This window comes from Struthio camelus, chromosome 2 (assembly GCF_040807025.1).
Source record: "Struthio camelus isolate bStrCam1 chromosome 2, bStrCam1.hap1, whole genome shotgun sequence".
NCBI lineage: Eukaryota > Metazoa > Chordata > Aves > Struthioniformes > Struthionidae > Struthio > Struthio camelus.
In genome coordinates this window covers 118,502,870-118,530,648 of record NC_090943.1, presented here as the reverse complement: position 1 = coordinate 118,530,648, position 27,779 = coordinate 118,502,870, and the positions used below count along the sequence as shown (strand labels likewise).

General features: G+C 37.5%; 1 protein-coding gene across 9 annotated transcripts in view; it reads right to left on the bottom strand.

Annotated features, from left to right (window-relative positions):
- The window catches only part of DLGAP1 (DLG associated protein 1), a 414,683-nt gene that overhangs the window by 184,663 nt on the left and 202,241 nt on the right, over positions 1–27,779 (bottom strand). The window contains exon 1 of one of the 9 annotated variants that reach the window (XM_068932275.1): positions 27,210–27,266. The exons of the other annotated variants lie outside the window; for them this stretch is intronic. The gene's annotated coding sequence lies outside the window, so the exon portion shown is untranslated. Of the gene's footprint in view, positions 1–27,209; positions 27,267–27,779 lie in introns of those variants that run through there. 9 annotated transcript variants of the gene reach the window in all.

Genomic DNA, 27,779 nt, shown 5'->3' with positions numbered 1-27,779 from the left:
GATTGTGGTCACAAAATTCTGGAGCACTGGAGTGCCCATGAAAAAATAGCCTATCAGGCACTTGAGCTGTAACATAATTTCCTAAATGCGTCTATTTATTATTCTTAGACTGAACTGGCAGTTTAGTCATCAAAAGAAACACTTTTCTCTACTCAGTCTTTGAATTTTAAATGACACACAAATACTTACCCATCAGCTTACATTCCTTCCCACATAGGGCATATTTTTGTTTTTGTGAAGCAGTATTGGTAATGGTTAAACATATAATAATATATATTCACAGAGTGGGACACACAAGAAATCTAAGTGTGCCTATGACTTAAGGGCTCTATTTAGCTGAAAATACCGGTGACCTTTCAGGCTGGTAGATCCTGGCTCAGTGAGAATTCAGCCCATTCAGCAGAAAGGTCAAGCTGTCACCAAAATCCTCCTATCCCTTGCAGACCTTGATACAATAAGTAAGTCATCCACAAATGCAAGCTGTGGATCTCAGAGCAGCTAATTTCTCACGCCCCTCAAAGCCTGTGCTCACGATTCTTTTAAACCTCAGTTCCCACTGGACGTCCTTGATTAAAAAGGAATTACTTGCTTTGTAAGGTCTAATGCTTGTTGAAGCAATTCTCCTGTGCAATCCTATATGCATGAGTGGGAGAGGTATTACCTATTGCTGACAGTTTGAATAATCATTTACCTTCTCAGGCTGACAGTTTAGTTACTCTAGAAGTCCAAAGAAAAAAAAAAGAGAGTAAGTACCTAAAGACTACACAAAATTGAGGTTTATTCAGCAAGAATCTGCAAAAACTATGTCTATTTTAAAAAGGGGAAAACAGTTTAGTCATGACATGCAGAAGCACACAATGTGTAGGCTTTGCAGGAACACCTACAGCTAAGTTTCACAGGACTCACCTGCTTTTCCTATCACAAATGTAAAAGAAGGATGCTATAGAAAGCAATGGAGGTCATTTTTCTATTTGAGGAATGGGGAGCAGAGTCTAAAAGGAAAAGGAATCCACTCAGTTACCATTCGAGCAATGGGGATGAGACACATGTATCGCTGCAGCACTCTAACACATCACCAAAATTCTTTTTACGGATATTTACTAAGGAAAACTACCCTCATGCATTTAGGCTAAAGTAAATAATGAAGCTTATAACTTTTTTTTTGCTGGAACTTTGGGCAAGAGCGTGAAAATTGTGTTAAACCATTTGCTCCTTAGAATTACTTTGCAGGTCAGGCAGGGCAAAGCAACTGAAACTCCCCTCCTCATGTGTTTCACTCCATTTTTCCAAGCAGACAGTAAGAGGCAATATTGCCACTTACTTCTCTTGAAATTTTCCTCTGGGAAGAGCCATTTTAGGTAATCACAAACTTTCCAAGTGGCCTCGTGTGGCAAAGGTACTGAAAGGAAACACTGAATGGCAGTCCCAGCCCCACTGATTTCTGGCAATACAGCAGTTTCTAAGCAGTGCAAGCTGGTGGCTCTCCAGAGTCTCTTCCTTTCAGAGAAGTGACATTGCAGCTGCTTTCCATTGCAAATAACCACAAGAGCAAAGCCTCTCTGCTGCCAAACTCTTAAACTCGCTTATCAGTTATCTAGCTAAACGTAGCACTAATGCTCTACATAGCAGAAGGAATTGCTGTTGGTAATTAGCAGCGCTCAAACTGCTTTTCAGAAAATCCTGTTCTCCAATGAGAAATTCTGCCACCTATGAGCAGAACCTTGCAATGACTCCTCCACAAATTGGATGTGTTATAGCTCTGCCTAGGGTTTAGACATGAGTGGCCCACTGCCTGTCAGCAGGCTTTCCATGCTTTTGAGACTGCCTCATCTAGATTGGAGGCATATGCATTAGGAAAAGCTTTCAATTCATTATGCTGGGAATCATGTTCAAGGACATCTGTGCACTGGAATAATGTACTGTGGTTTATAAATTATGGTTGGTCCTTTATTACTTGGTTACCTTCTACCAGCCTGGTTTACACTGATTTATACCAGCAATGACACATTTAACAAACCTATTATACCAACAACTACTTAAATAATTAATATTTAATTAACCTTATTAAATAACTAAATAATAAAAAACTCTCAATGTTACTGCACATAGAAGAGGTGCTTATCTAATCTGGCGGAAGAACGTGTTCCTGAAGCCAAAGATCTTCTGTTTGGCCTGACAGGAAGCTGCTGAGCTCTCACTGCACTGCTTTACAATTAAGCAGTTTCTCTGGAAATAGGTAAATATAGAGAATTTTTGTATAAGGGCTGAGAGTAATGAAATGGTAGATTAAAAACTATGCTCCAAATGCTTCCAATTGTGCTTTTATCTTTATCAGAACCATTAAAGGCTCGCCAGAAACAAAGAAACCTAATAGGCTCGTCACCTGATCTCTGTGCGGTTAAGCTGGCCACTGTCCTCATTTTACTTAGGAACCCTTTTAGGTTTTAGGCTCCACCTGTTTAATTCAGTTACATTTGGATCCTACATATCAGGACTATTTTCCCCTCTCTCACATCCCTCTTGTCATTCTCATCATCTCTGTGCGCTTAGAACACCAGAACCTATGTCCTTCGTTAGCAAAGCTATATATAACTGCTCTGCTTGAATGTTAATATGATTAAGTAATTTACTTTCAAAAAATTCTAGGGTTTACTTGATGAGCAGACGCTTTCCGTTCACCTCTTCAATACATGATCAATTTAATTATAATTCTTTTCTTCCCTTTCCAATCTACCATATTTGCAGTTTTCTGCTTTTGCATACCCATCTTTACAAGATATCTACTTGGATTCCAATCCATTTTCATAAAGTGCAGTGATTTATATCAAAAGATGTTTGAACCTAAATTCACCATCTCAAACATACCTTATCTATTGTCTAGGTCTTTTCTGTTTTGCTTGGATAAGCAAGAAGATGCTTTCCAGTAAAAAAAAAAAAAAATAAAGCAGCAACATCGCCAGTTGCAAAGCCGATCAGTAATCATTATGCCTGCCACAAAAATAATGGAAGATTTTTTTCCCCTTTAAAATACAATTTTTTGGTGGTAAACAAACTCTTACCTTGGTATTATTAGGTATATGCTGACGATGCAACAGGTCTCAATGGCTGAAAGTGCACTCCTTCCAAAACTCAATCTTGTTTCATTAAAAATGCAAAGTTATCTGAGCAAGTTGTTCCTAAGCACTCTGCATACTGCCAGCTCACGGAATGAATGACTGGACTGCATAACAGAATAAATTTCAAGGAAGATGGAAAAATAATATTCCTCCCTTTCTGGAAGCTTTATCTTTTACCCCTCTAATAAAAAGATTAACTAATACCCCTTAATAGAAATTATTAAGTAAGAATCATATATTTGTGTTCTAAAGGAGAGGTAGCATTCCATGCTAAATTCTAGAGATTTAAAATGTTTCTATAACCAAAAATATGCAATCTAGGTTGGCAAAATTTCCTTCTAAATATGTCAAGAGTTTGCTGGGACTCCTAAGACTGGTCACTACTGCAAAAACACTGAGTGACTAAGCTAAGTCACTGTAACATTTACATTAAGTACCATGAAAATAATGTAATTTGGGATGAGCTGTTAACTACTCTTCTAAGATACACTGACAGAGCTTTAAAAGCATGAATCTTGCTCTATATAGAATATATTTTAATATTTCAAATATATCACAGAATAACCATTACAACAGCTGTAAAGTCTCACTTGGGGAATTGTTCCACAGCTCCCAAGAGGTGAAGAGTGTTGAAAAGTGATATCTTAAAATATTCCCAAGCTAGGGAGGTCATTCTGCTTCTGATGACTGGTAGTATAGCTCGAGGTTTTAACGTGAGAATTGCATGTTTTTCTCCAACCTTTTGCTAATGTCTTCCCTTTTATTTAGGAAATTGGGATACTTTATATGCCGAGATAAAGGAATGTGACACAGTGAACTGACTGGTGAAGATATAAAATAGGTGATAAAAGATTAATGAACCTCCAAATCTACTGCATAAGCTAGGTTTTACATGTTTTTCCATGACATCGTGGTAAATCTCCTTTTTTGAAAGTGTACTGAAATATATTTTGCTAGTTCACTACAGAGAATATAATATCAAGGCATGTTAAAGCAGTTTCAATTTATTTAGGATTGGACAAACTGGCTACAAGTCCTTGGTGGTTCCTACTATCAAACTTGCAGCATATCTAGCTGAAAATTGGTTTTAATGCATAAATGAACTACAGATGAATCCTCCTATCCATTAATCCAAAATCACAAGACATCGACCCACCGCAACTTCCTCATTGATCGTTAAAATTTAACAGAGTAACTACATCTTGTACCAATGTACTGCTGTACTCCTGTATTCCTGCTTATAGATTACTTCTAAGATTGAAATTGCATTCTGATTATTTAGTGGAAGAGTCCTTGTTTGATCTCTGTCCCAGTGAAGAGAAGAAAAAAGGCTAAAACCAGTATTTGTGGTAGCACGCACTTTTGCTATTTTTTGAGAGCCAAATTCCCCTCATTTACATGAGAGAGAAGACTGAGTCCTTTCAAGCTAACTAGAAGCTGCTGTTTTAGAGCTTGAATTGCTTCGAGGTTATGTACCTTAACCAACAGCTTTCACAAAATAACAGAAGAATTTGAAAGCAGGATGCAGGAGTACAACAAATAAGAATGAAATGAAACTATTCAGCTGTCTAATCCACTACAGTACTGCTATGGAAAGTTGTACTGAAAGTCTCAGAAATCTTACATTAGCTAATGGAGTTGGCACTACATAGTTTTCAAGAGAGTGGGAGAATACAAAAACGTTCTATTTTAAATTTTCCCTTTTTTCCATCAGAACAGATTCTATACAATGTTTGAACCACGCTTCAGTGATCTTGGCACCTAGAAGAGCTTGTGCTAACGTAGGCAGAAGAGAGGCAAGGGTACCTACTAATGTACTAATGAAGAGTACCTGACAGCGATGGAGGCGCTGCTGCCCTGTGGCTCGGCTGAGCAATGCCAGGCAAGTTAAAGGAGGGAAAGAAAAACCCAACCATCCCCAGAAAAGCGAGACGAGGTCTTCAGTTTGGAGATAGCCAGCTCATGTGGAAAAGCATGGGCGCAAGGTAGTCTGCCCATACGCATTCAAGTATCTGAAGTATATATACAAGCGCAAGATATACAAGTATCTGAAGGGGGAGTGTCAAGAGGATCAGGCCAGCCTCTTCTCCGTGGTGCCCAGTGACAGGACAAGAGGCGACGGGCCCAAACTGAAACACAGGCAGTTCCATCTGAACATGAGGAAAAACTTCTTTCCTGTGAGGGTGAGTGAGCACTGGCACAGGTTGCCCAGAGAGGTAGTGGAGTCTCCTTCGCTGCAGATATTCAAAACCCGACTGGATGTGATCCTGGGAAATATACTCTAGAGGGCCCTGCTTGAGCAGGGAGGGTGGACTAGATGATCTCCAGAGGTCCCTTCCAACCTCAACCATTCTGTGATTCTGTGATGTAACTACAAATGCTAAAGTCTATTAGCATCCACAGCAGACCAAAGGAAATGCTGCAGCTAGTTAACTGAAGTAATATTATTTTAAAATAGAATCTGCATGATGTTCAATGAAATTGGTATTTTCCAACTTGCAGTTGAACTATTTCATACGTAACTGTTTTGTAATACAAAGCAAAAAAGCAAATAGGCAACTCCTGCAGTCTAACTGTTAAGTGAGCCTATGTGTATTGAGGCAACTTCATCCTATGTTTGATCATTCATTTTTCAAATTCAGCTCACATAAATAGTGGAATAAAGTAGGTTCAAAGAGATATTTACATTACAGTGCTATCTCATTAATTTTAAAAGGTATTAGTTAAAAGCTGGGTTTACCAATTTATCACTGAGTTTTGAAGAAAATGTCATGAAATGAAAGCAGCAGTGGGTTTTCACAGCATATTTCATGGATGCAGAAGCATAAACATCTGCTTTTGTGTCTTTTTTTTTTTTTAAGTTTCTCCAGGCTTGAAAAATAGTTATGCACCATAAATATCACTCTGTGAGTCATTTACTTAAGTGAACAGCTGCCTGCTAATTAGCCAAATGCTCTCCATTTTAAATCATACAGTTAAATGAACACACTGCAACAGACGCAATAATGAAGCACAGGAACTTTACTAAAATGATGAAATGGCAAAAACTTGTCACTTCCGTAGCAGCAAACAACAGAGGTCATTTTCTTCATTTTCTTACATGCAACTCTGTGGCTATGGACTGAGACATGATCATTTGTGTTGCAGTAGATAGCGGGTCTGAATACAGAAAACCAGACAAGTACTAAAGGGTCTTGGTTAAATATATGAAACGATATAGCTTTTAGACCACCACTGCTTTCTATTAATTTAATAGCACTAACTTTACTTTGTCTCATGGAACCGTTGAGCAGTACTAACATCTGAAGCGTCAGATTAATAGGCATTAGCAGGGATGGCTGTTCATGTTTTCTTGAAAATTCTTGTTTCACAGTGATTTAGATAGTCAATGAAATCTAGACAAAAGACAAAGTAGGCATGCTTTCCCGGAAGAAGCAAAACCAAACCAAAACACCGTCATTTTGCAATCATCCTCCACCACCTTAAATCTTGTATTTTTTATTAGCGTAATTGTTGGCGACAGAAAAGAAGCCTAAAGTTTGAGTATCACGCCCCGTCTTCCTAAACTGAAATTCTTTCACTTCTTAATACAGTAAAACAATGACATAGGTCCATGTTTCTCAAACTAAAACTGAACTGCTGAAACAATCCCTGGTGCACAGTAAGAACAAAGCCTCTGACCCAAATTAGCGCCAGGTGGGTTCACCTTTGAAGGTCGCTACGCTTTGGGAAAGCTTTTGCAAAGTTTTACTGGGACAGGTTTTTACAAAGATTGTCATCATCTATCTACATCTTTAGGCAATCTAGAAAAGTCAGTTGTTATAGACAGGAGCTGAAAAAGTCATGGCCACAGGAACCAAGAAACTAACAGTTGAAACCCCTATTCAAAGTACATTTTTCAATAAAACCTTAACTCAGATTAAACCTCAAATAAAAAAAAACCGCAAGGAAAAAGTACTTCATACTTACTATTTTTGCTGAGAAACTCTGCTTTTCACAGAATACTGCCAGAGGTTAGAGAAAGGGCTATTGCACTTGGTTAGAAACATTCTGACCTGATTTTCTCTAGGAAGAATAACATGCGCATTCTTTCTCATTCTCCACTGCTTAAAACTGAGAGGTATATTTAAACAATTAACCAGTCACAATATACTGCAATATAATTACAACAGAGGCCTCCATTGAAAGCTAACTATAAAATCACTCGCTGATAGGCTAGCGAGTGAAGGGCCTTAAAAATGAGCTTGCCAACATTTGCCGTATTTCTACTTTCTTTAAAAAAAATTCAATACAGATAGAAGGTATGAGTACTTATGAACGGTTTTGGATGCCCAGTATTCAACTCCTCTGCTTACATTATCAAAATAGTTCTGAAATGCTGCTTGCTATATTTAAAATAGAATTATGTGGGATATGGTTGCCTGCAGCAGGAAAGGACTTGACTCAGTAACCCCCTAAATCCTTTTTAATCCTACATTCATAAAGATTATCAAAACAAAAACATCCCAGAAGTTAGATATACTTTGTGGTATCTCAGAATGACCACTGATAATCCTTCCTTTTCTACCATCAGTTACCAAGCAGATCCCAAGCTCTCATTTCAAATGACCTTACGTTACTATTTTTTTAATTTCCTCATGAGTGCAACAGGGTTTGTGGCTTGAAGCAACCTATGATTAAGTACACCTACCTTCCTGATGGTGTATAAATTTTAAAGTGATCCATCCACTTATCTAGGCCCCCAGTCCTGTGAAATTTGTCCAGTAAAGCAGGCAAAACCAAAAATTAGAAATTCCCCCCTCCTGCCCCCAGCTGCAATTCAGCCACTCAGAGAGTGACTATTCAAAGAAAATGAGTGTCCACAGTTCCTACTCATTTCTATTTCAAAGGCAGGTCTGTGAACTTCTGAATTTTGGGTTTATAGTTGCTCTTCTGTCCTTCTGTAAGATGTAAACGACTCCTCAAAGATTGGCGCCTATGAAAGGGAACCACAAGCGGACAAACAGCTTCCTGCTCTCCTTTGTGCTGCCGCTCAGGAACTAATTATTTTAAGGAAGGTGCTTTGTAACACACTCCTTCCGTTCTGCTCTCCTCCAGGTGTGCAAAAATAGTGAATATACTGCAATAGCTAAAGAAGATTTTACCTCAGACTAATGAATCGTCACAAATTGAAAAAGCTTTGTACAGAGCACAATTGCTTTACCAAGGAGGTAGAGGGCAAAATTTGTTATTAGAAGATGCAGATGCCATCTGTTCCCTGGGAAAATAAACTGCATCATTCACCTAGTATGTCTCTCATACTCACCAATACACATGATTCAAACAGAAACCTCATGTTTTCACAAAAATGACCCATATTGCTCATGGAGCATGAATACCTCCTTTGAAACATAGACCTTCCTTTTCCTCGTTAAGAGGCTTCAGGAAGGCCCCCTGTAACAAAAGATGGCTGAACCTTCACAAATGATACCTGAGTCAAGCTTTTATCTACCTATCCACCCACCCACCATCTGAGTACTGTTAAGGAAAGATTAACTATCTGAGCTCTATCTTGTTATGAAGGGATTAAGCTCAGTTGTAAGGGGAAGAAGAACAGAAGGCATAAGGAAAATGAGAAACCTATTAAGAAAGGGCAGAGGACCGCAAGTTTTAGGTTTCAAAGCTAAAAACCTTTGAACTGATTTGCAGAACGGATTACAAATGTTCATGTTTATGAAAACCTGCCTCAACTGTAGGTCTGAAGTCTGGGCACAGCTGAATGCCTTTTTAGCTTGAACTGCATGTGACTGTTCGTGCATTGTGTGCGCACACCAATGCGAAAGGACTTCCCAACAAACTACAGTGCATTTTAAAAAGGGAGCAAGCATCAAAAATTGCAGCAATAACAACCAAAAACTACAAACCATTATCATAATTCTTAGCATATACATAATTACTTTAAATTGACTATTTTTTATGCAGAACAATTAGGAACAAGGTACATAGAATCAGAAAATAGACTTTAGATAGATTGCTTCATTATGACTACAAAGTAATGACACATCTCTTTCATCTTAAATATTCTAAAAATGCAGAAAATGGTCTGAGATGACTCTCTCCACAGGATTTAGTGACAATTAGATTTTTCTTCTTTGTTCAGAACACTCCCAAACAAAAACAAAGTCACCTTTAGCTTCAGTGCCTTAGTTACTTGTAAGAAAGACATACAGCACAAACCAAATGAAAATCAGTCGAGGTGTTTGAAAATAAAGACCTTGCAGCAGTGAAATGAAGCTAACTTGTAGTCCCAATCTGCAGGATAGAGAAATCAAAAGTAACTTCCCTTTCTCATTCTCTCCTTTTCTCACTCTCCAACATTATGTAAGGAGTCTATAGCACAGCGCATTTTGATACCAGTATTAAACTTACGGTGCTACTTGCCTGGAATAAGACAGATGTGCTTTTTACTGATGGCCTCAGCTGTAGGTCAAAAGCCCGTGCACAGCTGAAAGCCTTTCTAGCATGACAGGCATGTGACTATTGTGTGCACTGTATGCTCAGAGACACACCAATGCCCCAAACCATTCGATCTGTCCCCGCAGCTACAAAAGTAAAGTTCACAAATTTGCAGCCCTCAGCTTTGTATCTCTTCAGTGAGTGCTCTAAAACCTACATGGGACCAGGTGCCTCAGAAGGACAGGTGAATTAAACTCAGGTGGCAGAGCCCTCATCTCTTTGCTATACTTGTCTCCAACAGATTACCATCTACACTGCATGGATGGGCAAGCCACATATGACGCATATCCTGAAACTATCACAGTTAACAGCTTGATGTTTTCAGGCAAATCAAACTTGATTCTGCTGTAAACTGCAGCAGGAGATTTTTAACAGAAAGCTCAGTAGTTTACATAGCACGAGCAGGGTAGGCTGCTCAGGACAGTTATTTAATCAAACATCTCAAAAACTGTCCCTGCTCATGAGTCAGAACTGCGATCCTCAGAAGGGATCTAAGCAGCTTGAATCTTTGAAGTCAGGTAAGTTTTAAGCAGTTCTTTTGCAGCAATATAGTTTGTATTGCAAATTTACTTTTGCAGGTACCGCAGATATTTCTGTTAATTTCCTACTGCCATCACAAGGCAGAAAAAATAAAAAAAAAATTCAGAAAAAATCAAAAAGTAGAAAGGTCTGTGAGTGCTAAGCACTCATGGTAGCTTCTGTACCAGTCCAGTGTGAGTGCACAACTCCTCCGGGGACGGTTATCCCCTTCTAAGACAGTAAGCTGATGCTGAATTGCCTTCTAGTGGTACTGAGCTCTCCCTGTTCCTGATGACAGAGCAAGACTAGACTATCTCAGAGCACACACCTAACTCCGACAATCAGTTAGATGTGTCCTACTCCAAGCAAAATTCAGTTCTGATTCAGGTTTCTCCTTACAATGTATTTCCTCTTTCCTCAGAAAGAAAAGGCATTTCAGCCACTTCCTACACTAGATTATTACCTGTCTGCAAATTTTGATGTTAGAAAGATTTCCTAATGCTCAGCCTATATTTTTTTCTCCTCTAATGCTATCGTATAGTCTTAATTATACTCCCACTTTCTTCTGTGCTAAAAAGATCCACTGCTACTATTAATGGAATTCAGGAGTGATAGTTTCAAGTCTACGAAGAGTAAAAAGAGCTTCTTACTGCACTCGATAAATGAGGAGAGACCATATCGGAAGGAAAGGAAATAATATATTTCTGAGAACACATTTGCTTTTGACTTGTGAAAACATCTTCATGACTCATTTAAATCTTAAGAATTCTCTGTGGGATTGGCAGGATTTAATACAAGTCTAAGAATGAGGTAAAATTAAAGCTTCACAGATAGTCATTTCAGTCTTGGAGTTACTGCTGTGCATGCATTACTTATTTCCTACGAAAATCAGAATTTGTAAATTGTTATTGGCAACAACACAAATGTGAGCTGAAAAAATTAGATGAGAATTGGAAGTGTGTTTTCTGGGTTAAATTTGTACTCGATTTCCAGCTTTAACACATCCAAATAATCTTTAGATAAATCACTAAGTTCTAAAACTAAAAACGACAATTTATGTTTGGTGAGGACTTCACACTTTCTCTGCATAGATTTTGCACAAAAATTCTTACTCCCACTAACCTTTCTTGAAAAGAGGAATAAGAGAAAGCTGTTGTTCAGCCCAAATTAGATTGTTTTCTAATCTCTATCCAGACAAGGCTATTTTCTCTTCACCTCCAAATACTCCACTGGGTGCTAGTCTCCTAAGATTACACCTACCAGATTTGACACATCTGAGAGCCCAGAAGCCCTATTAAGAAAGTTCAGTTTGGAATAACCATCTGAAATAAAAAGAATTTTGTTGATGATTCTGTTCTGTAATGTTATTTTCTTTTAACACTAAAACTTCTTGGAGCCGTCACATTTTGGAGAAGATACGAGGCGAAGTTCGTCTACCATGGAAACAAAAACAAATTTCTCATGAACTTTGCTATGGCAAGGAAAATTAATAGGAATAAAGAACAATGAAGAATACCAAGTATTTAATGATATTTAATGTCAAACAGAAAAAAAAATGGTTTGGGGAGATGAGAAAAATCACATAAAGATCTATGAGAGAAAAGTAGTACTCATTCTTAAGGTAAGAGAAAATAGAGTTTGTCAAGCAAATTAAAGACAGGAGCAAGCTGTGCTTACTTATTCCCTATTACTGTTTGGTTTTGAATTATGCATACTGTTAATTTATGCAAAATTGTGCTGTAATTTTTGTAATGGTGAATATATTGCTGCTTCACTGGTGGAGGCCTGACTTGTTAAGGCCTCTGGATACTCAAAAATAAACTGATAAGTAGGGGTGGATAGTGCACTTGCATTTTTTAGTAAGTGGAAAAAACAGAAGAAAAAAGATTTTAGACACTTAAATGATTTTAGACCCATTAAAATATTGTATTTTGCCATATTAATTCAGTATGAAAGCAAATAATAGTATGTCACCTCAGACATTCAAAATATTGGCAGTTCATTAAAATTCATGAGAGTTGCATTAATTTTTTTGACAGTTTTAGAAAAATAGAAGTGAAAAATCTATACTAAGCGTACAGAAACACATAATGTGATTTATGAGTGGATTTTCAATCCGGAAATAGAGGGGGAAAATATATGGGAGGGGAAAAACAGAAAGCAAAAGAGATTTAATTCTACTATGAATTCATGTTGTTATTGTACTGCTCACTCTTAAAGGCAGCAAGAGAACAGTCTACCAGGAAACGTAGCATATACTGTAACAAATTTACGTTTTAAGTCACACCAGGAAAAAAAAAAAAGCCCCAAACATGAGTCACTCATAAGGGTTTCTTCTCCCTTAATTACAGATATATGATGTGACATTAAATGATTAAGGGGACCTGACTGTCAGTTTTCATCAGCAGACACTTAAATCAGACAACAACAAGGAGCTTTTGAAGAAATGGTGGTAAGTGAGAGGGGACATTTTAAAAAACCTACAATAAATTCCTTGCTATTGGAATATAAAGGCCTTGAAACTCCTTTCTAAAATCCTGTCTAGGTCAGTTCTGAGAAACACATTAGTGAGATGAGAAAGACCTCTTTAAGAAAAGGGCAAAGGGGAACAGATCAGTACAGAGCGGGCAGTAACTCCAGCAGTCTACGGTGACTTGAGAGGGAAATACATGGATCCGCATTTCTCACATATCTTGCCTTTGGGGAACGCACGTGATCAGCTGTTTTCAGAAGTATCTATTTACACATCCTGAGCTTGACGCCTAATCTGTGACAGTCTGGTATCTAAGGAAACTAGAGGTGGATATTATGTAAGACTGGAATCTATCTTTTTTCATCTATTTCAGCGTTCTGTATTAATGAGGCACTAATACTAAGAACAGCCACAGGGTTGTATGAGCATCAAAGAGTAGCCAAATATGGGTGAAATACGAAGTACAATTTAATATACGAAGTACAATTTAAAAGCCGAAATACTGGCTCGGGTCTGCCACAGTAGCCACACTGAGTTGGCCGCCCTCCAGCACCCAAGCTAACTTTTCAGCGTTCAGACATTCAGACTTTGCCTTCTAAGGCGCAACACAACTTTACAACTTTATCCCTTCTCTCACGCTGAATCTCTCTGTCCATACGCTCTGTTACCTGACTTTGCATTTGTTGATCTTACAATTTGTTCAGGAAGCCTGTTAGCGGCAGACTCTTTCGTACTTCTCTGATTCAACCACCCACAAAATTGATTCAAATATATTTGTATACATTAGGACTTTATAATTATGTATCAGTCCTACAATCTATTGTGTAAAGGCTTCTATGGATTCTGCTTACCATCCTCACAGTGATTCAGGAATTGGCTTTTAAGAGGAAAAACTGCCAATCTCTTTTATTAGCTACCTTTTTCCTGCATTCTTCCAAAGGTAATCTTAATCTTCAGTCTTCTCAATTAAGGTGCTAAGCAAGAAATATATTCTACTTCAGGTATTACATACCATACCATCTAATTGCTCTAGTTAAAATTTATCATCCCTTGAAGAAGTGTGGCATTTTTGTTCATCTGCAGTTATTTTTGTTCACCTGCAGTGCTTGCTCTAGCTGCTTCAGTTTTCAGTAGTGAGCATGATCATGCTGTCAGCTTTGATCAGCATGGTTGCATTCCAGGTTTCATTCTTCCTTGGTGTATAAACTTTAAAGTTAACTTAGATGAATTACATTTAGTCATAATAACGCCTTGGCAATTTCCCTTCCAGCCGAAACAGACAATTTAGGCAGCGCGTAATATTTAAATCCTTTATGTTCGCTTCACTCTTTCCAAAGGAAGTCTAAGGCCTCTCCCTCATAATGTAGAGCAGTCATTTTATATAGTACCTCCTAACTGGAAGGCTTGGTGGCAGCAATGTCTCCGCTATCGAGAGATGCAGTTTTAAGTAGAAATAAAAGGGATTATTTGTTGTAAGCTTCTGTCTGAGCGATAAAGATTTTTAGATACTCAATAAAAAAGAAAACAGCATATTCCTAGTGTAGATATTGTTACCTGAATAGAATATGCTAGATATTTTTCTTAAAATTCAGTTTCTATAAACGAATCATGACATGTAAATTACATATTTCAGAGTTTAAGATTTCCCAGTCTTCAAAGAAAAAAAAAAAGCCAGAAATCATTCCTTGATATTCAGCTTATAATTTTACAGTTTTCATCCCCCTTCATATTCCAGGCAACTTATTCCACCCCTTGGTATTTACAGCCTTCAAATTCTGCAATACAGTATTCTGATACTTATATAGACAGCATCAGCGCAGCACTGAACTGCCTCGGAAACACAAATGAGGTTACCTTCAGAACAGCATTGCCTAGAATGAAACAGCCTAAGTGATTTGCCCACAGTCATGCAGGAAATCTCTTGCAGAGCAAGGAGGAAACCCAAGTCTACAGGAGCTCTGCAGTCATTTCCCCGTTCTTTTTGAAACTCCTCATTATACATAGCTTGCTACTGTGCAAATGTACTGAACCAGCTTTCTTACTCTAAATTTCATCTACCTTCATGATATCATTTTGACAATAAAGTGCCCAATATTAAACATAAAGAATGCTGGCTTCATTAATGTGATATATGGAAAGACCCCAAGCCCTCCTAGAACCCCATAAAGGATGGATTCGATAGGCCTTTTGCTCCTTTGGCTGTGACTGAGATGTTTTTGATAATGCTGCATATAAGCAACACTGAACAAAGCATTTCAGAGCAGTCAGGCAGAGTGGCAGGAGAAAGCAGAGAAACAGCACGGCTTCTAATTTGTATAGGATTTCCATCTACCCAAATGGAGTTTCCTTGTAAAGACCCCCTGCCTAGAAAATGTTCTCCACAGTTTTGGAAAACAATATTCAGTGCTTGTGATGAATACTTGTAAACTAGGAGCTTGTTAGAATCTATGGAAAGAGCATTGCTGAAGGTGAGCTACTGCAGCTTAATATTATTGTATGCATCATTATCACCCACACAATCCTTTTGATAGATGGATGAATAATTCCTGTGTGTGGGAAAGTAACACCAAGGGATGGATTTCACCAGCATAAATATCACCAGCAATTAGTCGGGGAAAAAAAAAAAAGTGCAGTCAACACTTGTATTTGGAAATATGTTAATTTTTACACAAATAATTGTAATTGTAGAGTTATGCATACCATTGCATACGAGTCTTCAGAATTTGAAGAAGTTTGTTGTTCTACTGTTACTGTGATTGTACACAAGATGCATGAAAGATGAAATACCTTTAAAAGAATGATAGTGCAAAACATTTTCAGTTTAGTTTTCCATCTTTTCTGCTGCTATGGAATATGAATATTCTTGTTTAATACAATCTCCAAATAGACAGTCCTTCACACACAGTAAAATGAAATTCTCCATACACAGTATTTCGTCAGCAAACACCTAACATTATTACAGATGAAATTAGTTTTGCTCCTGAACAACACCGTAGATAGCTATAATACCTGAAGGATCAATACATGCAGACCATTTGCAGCAGGCATGGACAGCTCTGCTTTCAGAAGAACAACAGCTGCTGGTTCTCCTGTCTAACAAATTTGTAACCAAATTAGGCCTATTTTTCTTTTAAAAACAGAGTCTTTCAGAAGAACTAAGCTACAGCCTTACACTGCTGTTGTCACACTAGCTTTCCTTTCTGGTATATATCGTACTTTATAAGAAACAAAGTAATCTTTACGACGTTCCTTAAATTTTAAGAATATATCCCAGGTTTCTCTCCATCCTGCAGTAAGGAACATATCTGTAAATGCCCCTACTTCCAGATACTAGAAAATGACAAAAAAAGGGTCCAGAAAACAGAAACAGAAAACTCAAGTTGCTGATGGTGGATCTCTGTGTCACTAAAACACAAGAACGGTTTCTCAAGAGACAGGAGAGAAAGAATGGCTAAAAGATGAACTGTACTGGGGGGAGACCTCTTAAGTGGATGCTGAGTAGGGTCTGCAATCAAAGGCTCAACGATAAAGCAGCACAATAGGCCAAACTGGCTTGAGGAGGGCTTCAAAACTGCTTATTTGTAAGGGTAGAGCTGACTTTCAAGACATGCACTTCTGTATCTGCATAAACACATACGAGGGAGAGAAAGAAGAAAACAGAACAGGTTTTTGATTCTTGATGTAAAACTTAAAGAAACAGATGTGCCTGAAGCACAGTTCTACAGTTTATCTTTCAAAGATCTTTTTCTGGCATGAAATCAGCATATTGGAACAGAGAATCAAATCTTAGGAACTTCATGGGCTTTAACTGATTGATGTTATAAGGCAGGTACTCTTCTATAACTGTTAGAAGTTGATTAAATAAATAAATAAATAAAAAGGAGCATCGTATCACTGTCTAGGTTGCACCAGCGTAAGATTAAACAGTCCCTCTTCGCTTCACCTTCTCCAATGCAATTTATGTAACTTCTGTTTCCTTTTACTGAAACAAAGAATATGGTGCAGAGCCTAAATTATTTCGATGCCTGCTGCAACGTATCTGTAAGACAGTACATAACTAGACACATGCTGACTTTGTCTTATACTAGTACACATATTAGCAAAAGCATTAAGTGGTATTAGTTATCATATTGTTACACGAAGGTTGGAAAACCTTTAAGTGATGCACTAAAAGTTATGAACTGCATTTAGTTGAACACAGGGCCATGTAGGAGGTGCTGCAAGGTTTTTATAAAGCAGGTAGATGTCCAGATGGCTGCAACACAGCCATTCCGGGAAGAGGTATTTGACGATGTTATTTCCACATGCATTAGATACTGACATCTTTCATTCGTAACTCAAAGCTGTTATTTTTTGGTAGTTTTGTTTTTGGTTTTATTCCTGCAGTTTACCTGGAGTCTTTGAATTTTTCCCATCAATACTGGGAATGCTGAAAATCCATCTCTATCTCATTTTGCACTTATTTGCTATCTTTAAAACTGTGAAGACCCTTGAGCTCAAGACAGATGGCAAGGCCTGTTTAGTTACCAAATGCTCTTCTGAGGAGGCAAACTGAGTCAGTGAAGAGCGATTATGTCGGGGTGAGACCTAGATTTTAACAGGTTAGACTAATTTCATTGCTAACATTATTTCAGGTCACACCTTACAGATGTTTATATTTTTTAAAAAATTACATTATTTGAATCTTTTTAAGGAGAGAGAACACCATCTTCTTTAATTCATATTATGTATTATAAAAATTACAGCTTGAATCATCTGAAACGAAGTGGACGTTTTTCCTGTTTTGGATTAATAGAATTGCGTTTGCTCTTGTAATTGTGCATTTTGAAGCTTCGTTTATAAACCAAATGCAGTCTGCGGTGGGAAATACGTGTATTCACACATAAACACACTCTCTCTCTCTGTATATAATATACATATATAGCATGCAGCAAACAACTGAAGCAATACATATAGTACGTGGCAAACAAGTGAAGCACAGCTTAAGACGATGATAGCAAATAGCCTTTCCATTTGCTTTCAGGTTTGTGCTGTATTCTGTTAATTTCTTTTTGACCATTAGGTGTCTTTCTTTCCCTCTTACTAAATGTGCATTGCATTTGCGTTCTGTGCTTCCTCGCTCAAGTGCAGAAGCACTTTGCCTCCCCTACCTCTCTGTTTTCAGTTAGCTCCCCACAGGTATCTACTACTCATGCATTTTTAATAATCTTACCACTATAGTACCTAAGCTCCAGAATAAAACATTTATATGCATATAAAAACATATATAAAACATTTAGATCAGAGATTGCTTCCTGTGTCTACACAATAGATTTATTTTTAAATTTAAAAGGTAGGTTGTGGTAAAGCTAGTTTTTCCATATTCCTTTTGGTTGTGGTTCATAGAAGCTGAAAAAGCAGCTACCTATACAGAATGCTTCTCTGCCATGGAGATCAGATCGTTATTTCTGGACCCCAGAAATTTCTTACGTGATTCCTCAGATGCAGCTATGTAATATTCCAAATGCCAGGCCCCATCTTGCATGTTTTTAAAACTATTGTTTTAAATCTAATTTAATTGATGGAATTGCAATCACAGTATGAACTAGCTGACTGTTAATGGTCTTAAAGTTGCTTTGGTTTCATTAGAAAGAGAATACGTTAGTATTAAACTACAGAAGAAGATGACGAGCAGAAGTATCCACATACAGATTTTTCATTAAGTTAATGAAACTGGCTTCAAGACCAATGCTAGTTAAATAAAATCTCTTTCTTGCAGAGACGAAATCTACGGCAAGTTCAGCATTACAGTACATAGTAATAATAGAAACCTCAGTCTGCCAGTTTAGCACAGATGCTTTTACCCTCATTTTCCACATTCTGCTCCCCAAAAAAAGAACTGAGTTAAAAAATGAAGTGTTAGATTATGTGTACTTTTTCCTAGCAGTACACAATCAAAATTCTCGTCCCTCAGCTGACCTTCCCTGACTGGAAATGCCCTGAAGGACAGAGGAAAGTGTGGTGGCATTACCTGCCAGCTCATTCCAAAGAAAGAGCACTGACTGGGTTTAACCCTAGGCTGAGCTGCGAGGTTGCTTTGTGACCCTGAGCTCATCCTCTGGGCTGTCTGTACCTCAATTTATTGACCTTTTAAAAATGGAATAATGATACTTATCCACCCATTTAAGGGTCTCTGAGGCAGATTATTTACTGCTTTTATTATTCTACAATATTATTGAGATTTCTGGTTCCCCTCCAAGTATCTCAAAAATGTTTACTTCATAGATCTTAATAAGCAAAATAGATAAACAGTTAAATTTCACAGCATGTATTGGCTGAATCGACCGAGTCTTAAAAATTAATGAAGAGAATGGAATATTACTTTAAGAAGGATAAATAGAAAAGCAGACTAAAGAAACAATTTGAATTGTGACTTCAATGGGGTAGTTAATGATTCAAATAAGCTTGGTAAAGGAATTTGAAATAGGCAATCAATGCTTTGATGTTTTTTAATCACAGTAAACAATAATCGTATCTCAAGTTGCATGGTTGAATGGCAGCCTTGGGGAAATTAGACCACTGGTCTCATCAAAAGTGCTGGGAGGAAAAACATTTTAAATCACTTTAAAAGTATAATATAAACTACAGTAACGGTCAGAAGTAATTTCAGCTATGTGCCTTACAAATGGAAAGATTACACAGACCTAAGTAACTGATGATATCTCATCTTAACATGACAACATATTCTGCTTTAATACCCTTTTTTTCTTGCTTCACAGGTTGACAGGTTGATAAGTTGATTGTCACTTGTTAATTGTGCAGAGGGAAATTTCTCTGCAACTAGTCATAATTAGTTTCCATATCCTTTCGTTCTTGAATAGAGTTTTGCAACAGCTGGATGGCTTTCCAATTCATTTCAGTGTTTTTAGTAATTAAGTCCTCAAACAAAATACTGTAGTCTCCAAAAAATACACCGATAACCATTACACTTCTTAAGGGAGCTCATTTACATGAAGAAAGTCTCTCTCATTCTTTCAGAGGTTACTTTGTTTTCTGAAGTAATCTGGGCTCGCAAGCATCATCTCTCACGCTCCTCCACACCCCTACAAAAAGCTTACCCATTGACTTCCGTGACAACACTTTCACCTTAGGATCCCTTTTTGGAGCTGCTGGCTAAAGGCAAGCTCAGATTTTCACAGCAGGGATGCAGAACAACCCACATGATCGTGGTGACTTCCCCAGTGCCTTTCCGTGATTTATTACTCTGTCCCCTATAGACAATCAAGTTCTAGACTTCACGATGAAGAAAAATTAGGCAGCTGTCAGCTTAATAAAACACAAAGAACCATGTATACTGTGTAGTATATCACATACATTGGCACAGACAGCATAAGAAGGACACAGTAGCTTAGGTTGGGCATTTCCAATGTTGTCTTTATACCCAAGACAGTTAATCACCCGCTCAGACTCAAATACAGACCTCTCAAGCCCATATTCAGTGAAAACATAGGTATGGTGCTTAAGGTGCTACCAAACTGAGACAGAAGAGAACCAAAATTGGAGAACTGTCAAACGCGAGAGCTTTTCAGAGTGAAAAAACACAGATCATGGCTTGATTCCAGAACATATGCTTTATCCGTGTTTCCACAGATACTCAATCTATATGACAGCATCAATATACCAACTCTTTTAATTAATTAATTACTTTTCTTCTGTAAGTTGAAAGTAATAGAAGACACTCATTGAACTGAGCTTAACCACCAGAGATGGGAATTGCTTCAGCAGGAAGTCCACATAGTGGTATACTACAGGAAGATTAGAAGATGTAGGATGTAGTTACTCCTCTAAAACTTTTCTTTCCATTTCAGGGAAGAAAGACTTGTTCTTCCCAATAATGGTCTCTCAGTGACTTCAGGTAAGAAGTGAAGTGTCATTACCTCTGGTTCTCTGTGGCCCACTTCCCAGTGCCAAGGAAAGAAGAGGATGGATTAATGTAGAGGCAAAAGAAAGACAAAGACTGGACAAGAAATAATGTTCAGAAAAGGGCTGGCATGTACAGAGAGACTGACTGGATAAGGGGTTAGGAAGATAAATGAATTGTTTTAAGGCGTAGCAGCAAGGTAAATATTAGTGAAAGGAAGCTAGCACGGTCTGTATTTTGACTCTTGTGGCATGTATGCATCTCTCAGCGATGCTACCATCCCTTAATGTTGTTAACACCACAAATCCCTATTTATGAGAATTATTTTGTTAAATTCTCATACTACTTAAGAATGCTCAGTGGTGTTTTGGTAGCAGCTTGTTGCTACTGTATCTTATACATTGTACAGTGATCTTGAGATTCACACCACATTTAATTCACTGTCATACAAAGATGGTAGGAATTATCCATGATTATTTTGGCTACTTCATATAGCATATATTTATAGGTGTATTAAGAAGTATTAATATTTGAAAACACATGAGTAAGTCTGATATAATCAGAAGCCAAACTCCTAAATAGAACTGGAAGATATTTTAGTTGCTACTGAAAAGATAAGAGAAATACGCTGAAGGTTTTGAGAAAAAGTTGTTTGTGTATATACACAGCTACACACTGCTCACAAGCACTGCTAATAATGTATTATAAACATTCCCATATTATTACTAAAATTTCATCTCCTTTTACTGACAAAAAAATAAATTGATGTGACTTCTATTCAGAACTTGAAAGAAATAACAGCAATTGGGCAATTTGAGATTTATTACAGTAGTCAAATAACTCAGTCTACAATTTAAATAGTAAGTTCTTGTAAACATAGATTACATGTTAGCAATACTAATACTCTTAATAAATAAACATTACCAGTATTTTCAAAGTTACCTTCCTTTTTTAAAGTTGTGTTTATGAATGATTTTGGTGGACAATAAATTTTGATGATTTAGTGATTAAATTTATTGACAGATGTTTCAATCTGTCTGTGAAGCCTAACTCACAGCCTGTTGAAATGGAGTCTTTCCAGTAATTTGGGAGGCTTTTGTTGAATCTGGGACACCGCAAAACCTTGATGACACGGGTCCCTGAGGGAGGAAGAGCACACCCAGAAAAGCAGACAGAATTCTGTGCTTATTTCTCGATCTTCCTTCACAGCTCAGGGAAAGACTAAATGTTAGCAGGTATGCTGGGTTCATCTTGTGAATCCAAAATGCTCTCTAGGTTCAATGGAGTTTAATTCTCAGTGGGTAATTCTCACTGTGGCTATGCCTTACTCTAATCACAAATAGGATAAGAGATGACAGAGTTACGAGGACACAAAGGGGACACCTTCCTCCTAGGCTTTCTGTCCATTCATGAATTCACGTTCATAAATACTGAATGTTTATTTCCCCTCCTCAAATCCTTTCCAGGAGCTGCTTTTTCCTTTCAAAGGCTTTTGGATCACTGTGCCTACGGAGTAACTATGTTCCTTGACAGGAATTGGAGAAGACTAGTTAAAAATCTGGTTATCAGACAAAGAAAAAGAAAACCCACACATTTTTAACCAATTTCTTCCCACCTTAAGTATTTTCAGAATTAATAAAATTATTTCTTCTTTATTCATAACTTAAATCAAGTATAAATAGCAATGTCTCAAATTATCCTTCTATACACTGTTTTGATGGAAGCTTTTGAACACAGAATTTCTCAGCAGCTGCCTGGCTTGCAGTCACTGAGGGTCAGATATGAAATTCTAGATATGGTCTCCCTGGGGGCTTTTAAAAAAGGAGTGTACCACCACACTCAGGGATTTGATATGCCAGACCAAGCTGCAGTGAACTTTTCTCCTGACATACGGAGCAGCGAGTTCAGAAGGCATCCTATATCCCCTAATGCAAATCTCATAGCAGAAAACTGCTTTCCAAGTGTTCTGATCTCCCTAAAAGTGGTATTTTGACTGCTTTTCTTCAAGTTGAATCAGTTTTGATTTTTTTCAAGCTAAACATCTTCTGAAATTTTATTTAGATTGAAAAGCACATTTGGCTCTATTTGTTTGATTCACAATCACCTAGTGGTGCTTGCAACATCTTTCCAATTAACAAAATCTGCATACTTCATTAGCATACACTTTATTTTCTTTCCTCAACACTAACTTAAATGTTAATGAAATTGAATCTGACTCTATCTTAGGCTTTCTCTTTAAGACACTTCCTACACATTGAGTGCTGCAGTTTTCCAAGTCAGTTTCAGTCTACTTATCTAATATGCTTTATGTAATTATACTTGATATAATATGTCCGATTATAAAACAGGAATACTGGACCAAATTCTCCATTGCTTTAGATTCCTTTCCCTACCAGACTCTGTGAATTACTAGAACTGCAGATGTCACTTGAGTCAGTCAGTGGAGAAACTCTCCTAGCTACCTGTATTTAAACTAGAGCATTTTATACTGCTGAAAATTCATCCCAAATGAAGTAGGTGTGAGTAACTTGGCATATATTCATCGTAATATAGAATATATTTAAGGATTTATTGTATATATCACAGTAGTAATTACATCCTGCCCGTACCATAGCACACAAACTTTCCTGGCAAGAACCCGCAATTATAAAGTTGTGAAACTTCTGCTGATCATTGCAAACTACCATTGAACACTTCGGAGCAAGATAGTAAACAGGGCCATTGTCTGTCTGGTACAGCTGAAGTGAGAGGAAACAAACGTGGCTTTATGCCACCTTTTCACCTTCGCCTCTGTGCACTGCAGACATCTAATTGCCCTACATTGCATCTGATGATAATGACCACAATAAGCCCATGCAGAAATGATGAACCAAGTATTAGGAAGCAATTACAACAATTCATTTTGTGATAACTATCCCGTAAACGTTTTTGTCAGTGTGAATTTCCGTTTGCTGCAAGGTGTCCAAACCAGAGTTCAACGAACTCCCTGCTCTGGCAATAGCAGGATTATACTTCATTTTAACTATAGCACCTTGACAACAGGGCATATACTGAGGAAGTACCTACATCTAGACAAAACAGAATCACAGGACGGCTGAGGTTGGAAGGGACCTCTGGAGATCATCTAGTCCGACCCCCCCTGCCCAAGCAGGGTCCTCTAGAACATTTTCTCCAACTCATCAAAGGCAGAACATAGAATGGGGGGGAAAAATTACCAAAGAAAAAACACAGAGAGGCTTTGAGAGGATAAAGGAATACAGAAAACATTCTGCTGTAGCCAAGTTCAGGCTCCCTTAAACTCCAGACAATACTTCCACAATGGAGATGCAGATCATGCATTATGTGAGAAGGATTTTAAATGACTGCACAGCTGAACTAAATTCAGAGAACACCCTTCCTTGAAAAGAAAGTTGCTGCATGCAGCGGTCTCCTACAGCGGGGAGAACCCTGCCTTCCTAACACAAATGCATCCTTTGTCTTTTCCAAACCTGAAGGACTTGCAAGTGCAAGTTTAGCTTGAAAAGGGGATTATGTTCAGAGAGTTGATTTTAATGGCCTCTACTAGCTGATGTTTTAATTAAAAGTGGCTGTATGGTACTGCCTTCTCTGTGTTCCCCAAGCCAGAGAGCATGTAGATTAGTGAAATTCAGTAAAGTCAATAAAGGTAGCATTAGGCTAATTTTAGCTAGATGGCTATAGTGTTCCACATCCCAGTGCAACCATTTTACAAATCTTTCCTGAGTGTGTTTTCTTCCTTAGGCGTGTCATGGGTGTAGAGTGGTATACACATAATTTTTACAGAGGTCGCGCACAAATTTCCCAATGCTAATACGATCTTCAGACTACTTTCGTTTTATGCCTGCTTTGAACTAGTGGGATAGAGTCCAAATCCTTTGTAGAGGAAGTAGGAAACAAAAAGGACATATAGAAGGCTTTTTTTTTTAAACATAATCTATTTTTTCTTGGTAAAACAATCGTGTGAGAATATTGCTCAAGAACATTCACTGAGACGCAACAGGCTGCTTTCTTACTTACCTCAAATAAAAAATTATTTTCACTTGTACAGAAGCAAACTGACATACTTGATAAATAATTCCAGAAAATGGAATAAACAAAGAATTTGAGGAAAAATAGATAGATATAAGATCCACGGTCTGCAATATCTACCTTGATGGCTCTATGATAAACGGTATGCTATGACCTCATCATATTAGATAATTTCATAAGCTCAGAATTTCCCTTGAGTAGCTGCAGTGATTTAGGCAGAGAAACAGAAATGGACCTAGAAGTAGGGCATACAGGTAGACAAAGTCAAAAATGTATTTCAGAGAGAGTCTTCAGCCTACACGAGAGCATGAAATTAACTTTCTTACACCTTGTCTTTCAAAGTAAGCTGAAAGCCATAATTAATGTATAATCCTATAATTAATAATCCTTTCCATCAAAGGGTTATTTCACTGCATTCTCCCTATTTGGCTAGGTGCTGAATGAATAAAATCACCAGCAGATATTGAAAAGTTCTAGTCAGAACAGAATATTAAAACTGTGAGTTAGCTGCTGGCAAAATCTATACATACTGTAACTGGAACATAATCCCAGAAAGTAAAATGAATTATCTAATAAGATTACGATAGTTTAGAGAAACACTTATGTGTCTAAGGCAAACGTATACTCTTCATGCTAGCCATCTTCTTCCTTGAAGTGTTGCTTTTACAATATCAAAAATACTGGCAATAACGGGACCCAGTTTTGCTCTCTATTAAAGTAGAAAGAAAATCAAATTTACACTCATTTGTCACACAGTAGAACCGTTTACACTTGTTCATTTTCTTTACGTGCTAGAAAAATGTTACTTTCTTCCTTAGTTTCTTGGTTTTATCACTAGTAACCCTGTTTTGTAATCTTTAGGCTTTCTTTAAGTGAGGCTGAGATAAATCTTAAAAACCGGTTTACAATAAAAAAAAATCGATGTTTTAAAGGTTCTTGATTATGTAACAAGAGCTACTAATTTACTGATGATTAATTTTTATTCTGAGTAGTTTTATGAAAAAAATGTCAATGTTCATTATTGACTTGTAACTCAGGAATGTTATACACAAGACTAAGTCACCTGGGGCAAAAAGCGAGTGACATTAATTACCTCACGCTATTTGAAGGATATTGATGCTTGTTAGGTACATATAGGGAAGGTTATAGTGAAAATATGTAAACATTTTGTTTGCTTTATTTCAAGGTGTCAAGGTGTCTAGGCAACACCTGTCTAACCATTGTGTTTAGAAAGACACAGTGATGATGCAGACTGGCCAAGCAAAAAATCATTTATCAAATGTCAATAGACCTTTTATGAAATAAATAAAAGGCTACCACAATCAGGCCTATTTTGAGCTATGAAAAATGTATGGTGAAAACTTACTTTGATCCTTGACCCACTGTTGATGAGCCAATCCATGACTGTATACAGCAAGCTTTAACAGAAATCTTATTCCAAAATGCATGGCGTCTGTTGTACTACCACATCAAAGGCTCTTGTACCTATGATCAGCCTAGGCTGACTATATAATATTACACTAGTATTGGAAGAAAAACAAACACAGAGGACAATAACAGCTCTCAGGCAATAACCTGATTTCCATCAGTCTCCTGTAGCTTGGATCCTAATAGAAACCTCAGGCTACAATGCACAAATTTTAAAGTAACTCTGTTTTCTCTCTGCCTCTAATTTGAAAAAAAAAGGAATCAAATGAGAAACTAAAAGGGGTACAGTAGATTGTAAAATGTATGTTTTAGCACAATCAGAGTGTTTGTAGACAGATTCTGTCTTGTATTAGACCAGCTGACAAAGTGGAAAGAAACCAGAAAGCATGCAAATCTTAAGCCCACAACTCCTTTTTCAGCTTTAACTTGTTAAATGTATTCATGTACCTATCCTAGTCAAAACCATTAGTCCTTGGTCTCCCAGATTACCAGACAAACCTTCATGTAGGACTACATCCTAAGGAAAAAAAAAGCATTAGTTTTCAACAGTACCACTACAGAAGTGGATGTGGCCCCAAGAGAGACCTAAAGGTCTAAGGGTCTAACCACATGAGGTTGAATCACTTTTGATTTCCAACTGTGCAGTTTTTAAACACTTTTGTGAAAACTGATTTATATAAAAATGATAACAACCTCAGCAGCTACAGAGAAACAGAGAGTATCCTCACTGAATATTCAACATCTTCTTACCTAATGGTATGTAAGTCTGCACTTCACAAAAACTAGCTTGGGCTGAGCTGGGTGAAGAACAGTACATAACCATAGTACTTTGCAGACTGGTGATTCTTTGTCAGTAGCACAACCAATGAAAATAACCACATATCCTAAGTCACATTCTATATCTCAGCAGAAGGGAATAAAGAAAGAAAGATCAAAGGCCAGCAGACCTCCCTCCAGTATTTTTATGCAGTAAGTTACTATCAGAAGTCATAACTTAATCAAATTGTTAAGTTCTGTGTTGCTGTCTAATTAGATATCTAGCTAGTTATTCAATTGCCTTAAAAATGGAAGAACCATCCTTGGAGAGCCACAACATTTATTTGGGAGCATGCAAAAAAGCTCTCAGGCTGGTGCGAAATCCTAGACCGTTATATTCACCTTTTGTATAATTTCAGGTAATGACTTTTGTGAGGGTTTATGGGACTCCCCAAAGTCTGGGTTTCCTTCTTACCGCTCAGGACGCCAAGTACAATATCAGCATTCCATTCATATGCTGCTGCCAGGCTTGTCTCCTGCTGCTGAATGATGTCTTATCTCATTTCATTTGCAAGTTTCCAATATGCTGTTCTTGCCTAGGCAGATAGAGCAGGCTGCAGATATTTAATTTAAAAAAGCTCCTGTCATAACAAAATTACACTTCTGACAAGTTTTAGCTGGAAAAAAAAAGATGATCAACTATGGGATCACTCCACTTTCTTGTAGCTGCATGGCTGGGCTTCTGGAACAGAATTTCATCTGTTCAATTAAATCCATTTTGAAATAACAGTAAAAATAACATTTACCGCAAAAGGGCTGAAGGTCTTCCTTGTTTATCTTGTTTCAGCATTTTTCAGTCTTTGGGGTACGAGTAATGAGATTCTTCTGAATTAAAAATGCAATAAGTCTGCCCCAGAAAGATGAAAACTGTATCTATGGGTACTCTGTTATTGAGATATTGACAGTTTACAGTAATCTGGACAACGCAGGAACTGATTATCTTCTAAGGATACTTGCACCACCTGATCTAGGATGAACTATTCTA